The following is a 3,280-nucleotide window of genomic DNA, read 5'->3' as shown; positions in this document are numbered from 1 at the left end:
GGTTTAATTTGCTCCAATATTGATCTGTTGGTTCTCTTTGCAGTCCATGGAACTCTAAGAAGTTTCCTCCAACACCACAATTCGAAGGAGTCAATTCTTCGCCGTTCAGCCTTTCTAATGGTCCAGGTCTCACATCCACACATCACAACTGGAAAGACCATAGCCCTCACAATACGGATCTTTGTTGCTAGTGTTATATCTCTGGACCTTATAACCTTGTCAAGGTTTGACATCGCCTGTCTACCGAGCAACAGGCGTCTCCAGATTTCATGGCTGCAGTCACCGTCAGCAGAGATCTGGGAACCGAGATAACTGAATGTGGTCACTACCTCCATGGTTTCTCCTGCTATATCCCACGAATTGGTAGGTGTAATTGCCATAATTTTCGTTTTCTTCACATTCAGCATAAGACCAGCCTTTTCACTTTCGTCTTTCACCTTCAGTAAGAGTGTTCTCAATTCTTCTTCACTTTCTGCCAACAGGATCGTATCATCCGCGTACCTGAGGTTGTTTACAATTATTCCAGCTATTTTAATTCCTGTTTCTCCTTCATCTAGCCTCGCATTCCTCATGACATGTTCTGCATACAGATTGAATAAGTACGGTGACAGTATGCAGCCTTGCCGGACCCCTTTCTGAACCTTTATCCATTTCGTTGCTCCATACATAGTTCTCACCGTGGCTTCTTGGTCAAGGTATAAACTCCGTATCAGATGAATGAGGTGATCTGGGACACCCATGTTTTTCAGTACGTTCCATAATTTGTTGTGATCGACACAGTCAAAGGCTTTGGCGTAGTCAATAAAGCAGAGGTACACATCTTTCTGAAATTCTCTCGCTTTTTCCATAATCCACTGAATGTTAGCAATTTGATCTCTAGTTCCTCTTCCTTTCCTAAATCCAGCTTGTTCTTCTGGCAGCTCTCGAACTAGATATTGGCGAAGTCTATTTTGTAAGATTTTTAACATAACATTGCTAGCATGTGAAATAAGTGCGATTGTTCGGTAATCTGAGCATTCTTTAGAACTTTTCTTCTTTGGAATGGGGATGAATACTGATCTTTTCCAGTCTTCTGGCCACTGCTGCGTGATCCATATTTTTTGACATATTGAGTGCAGCACTTTCACTGCATCCTTTCCAGTGACTTTAAACAATTCTGCTGGTATTTCATCATGTCCACTTGTTTTGTTATCAGCCATATTTTCAAGGGCCCACTGGATTTCGCTCTCCAAAATATCTGGCTCTAGTTCTAAATTAACATTAACATCAGCAGTAGGAGCCCTGTCATGATGCAGTTCTTTCTTGTATAGGTCTTCTACATATTCTGCCCATCTTTCCTTAACATCCTCTGCTTCACTCAGATCTTTCCCGTTTCTATCTTTTATCATTCCAATTTTTGCCTGGAATTTTCCTTTAATTTCTCTAATTTTCTTATAAAGATCTCTTGTCTTCCCCATTACGTTACTATCTTCAACTTCCTTGCACTGTTCATTAAAGAATATATTTTTATCTCTTCTTGCTAATTTCTGAAAATCTTTATTTAATTCAAACATAGCTGATCTATCTCCCTTGATTTTTGCTTTCCTTCGTTCTTCTGCAACTTGCAGTGCCTCAACTGATAGCGATCTAGCCTTCTTACTGTTCCTTTTCTTGGGAATGTGTTTCTCTGCGGCCTCCTTGACAGTATTAGCTACTTCTGTCCACATCTCTTGCGAGCTTTTGTCCTCCAGCTGTAATACATTAAATCTGTTTTGTACCCCTACAGCATAGTCGGAGGGCATAGAGTTAAGGTCGTATCTGCAAGTTGGGATACTTTTTGCTACATTCTGAAGTTTCAGCCGAAATTTTGCAATCAGGAGCTCATGATCTGATCCGCAGTCAGCCCCAGGTCTTGTTGTAGCCGACTGAACCGCGCTCTTCCACCTTTGATTACAAAGTATGTAATCAATTTGGTTCCGGTGTTGGCCATCTGGTGAAGTTCAGGTATATAGGCGTCGTTTTGGTAGTTGAAACAGTGTATTAGTAATTATCAATGAATTTTCTTGGCAGAACTCTAGGAGTCTCTGTCCAGCTTCATTTGTTGTCCCAAGACCATAATTCCCTGTTATACCTTCTACAGCTTCATTTCCCACTTTTGCATTCCAATCTCCAACTATGAAGACGATATCCTTTTTTGGTGTTGACAGTAGTAATTCTTGTAAATCTCCATAGAACTGGTCAATAATTTCCTTTTCAGCATCGGTTGTTGGTGCATAAACTTGAATTACTGTGATGTTGAGGGGCTGACCTTGAAGTCTGATGGACATCATTCTATCATTTTTATATTTGCATCCCATCACAGCTTTTCTCACTTTATCACTAAGTATGAAGGCTACTCCATTACTTCTGTTGTTATCGTGCCCAGAATAATACACCATATGGCCATCCGAAGCGAATTCTCCCGTGCCAGTCCACCTCATTTCACTTATTCCCAATATGTCGATGTTAATTTTCTCCATTTCTCTTTTCACTATGTCTAGTTTTCCTTGATACATGGATCTTACATTCCATGTTCCTATGCAGTGCTTCTCTTTGCACCATCTTACTCTTCGTGAAGCTCCTCTCAACCTGGTTCCCCCCGGAGATCCGATCGGGGAACTTGAAACTCCGGAACATTTTGAGCTGAGCGAAGCCATGGGGTTTTCTTGGGATAGTTCAGTGGTGGTTTCCCGTTGCCTTCCACTGTCCTCCAACTCCTATCTGCTCACCGCCTCAGTTTCCCGCTGGGGTTGGTTACCCAACCTTCCGCTGAGTTGCTCGGCTTAACGGGGGCACCACGTGTAGGGAGGAAGTTGGAGAATTGAGGTGACAGAGGCTGTGAGAACTCTCTTGCTGAGTTCTTGTAATCGCGTATCACCCCCATTTTATGCCAGAGTCTCATGATGTCTGCAGAGACCCCCCAGGTCATTTCCTGGGCTCATCTGTAGGAATACAAACCACAATTCTAATCTCACTCCAGTGTAGCACATGCCACTTCCTCCAGACCTTGTGTGTTTACAGCACTTAGTTGCTTTAGAATTACTTGCTGTGATGACTCCCATACATTTAAATTTAGCGTATCAGTACCGATCATAATATGTCTTGGTGCACTAACACTGCCACTGTCGAAGACATGAATCCTGGCACATAACATAACCTACTTAGTCGTCGACTGCCCCTCGATGTATATGTCACTTTGACGCAAAGTTTCCCCCACTCTATCTGAAGCAGACCCACCTTCTTACCTCGCTGTACAATCACA

General features: G+C 42.4%; 1 pseudogene; it reads right to left on the bottom strand.

Moving 5' to 3' along the window:
- Positions 1-1,456: 1,456 nt before the first annotated feature.
- LOC124712322 lies at positions 1,457-2,902 on the bottom strand (annotated as a pseudogene).
- Positions 2,903-3,280: the final 378 nt, after the last annotated feature.

This window comes from Schistocerca piceifrons, chromosome 8, assembly GCF_021461385.2.
Source record: "Schistocerca piceifrons isolate TAMUIC-IGC-003096 chromosome 8, iqSchPice1.1, whole genome shotgun sequence".
Taxonomy (NCBI): Eukaryota; Metazoa; Arthropoda; class Insecta; order Orthoptera; family Acrididae; genus Schistocerca; species Schistocerca piceifrons.
The sequence above is the reverse complement of the archived record's forward strand: the minus strand, read 5'-3'. Positions and strand labels throughout refer to the sequence as shown.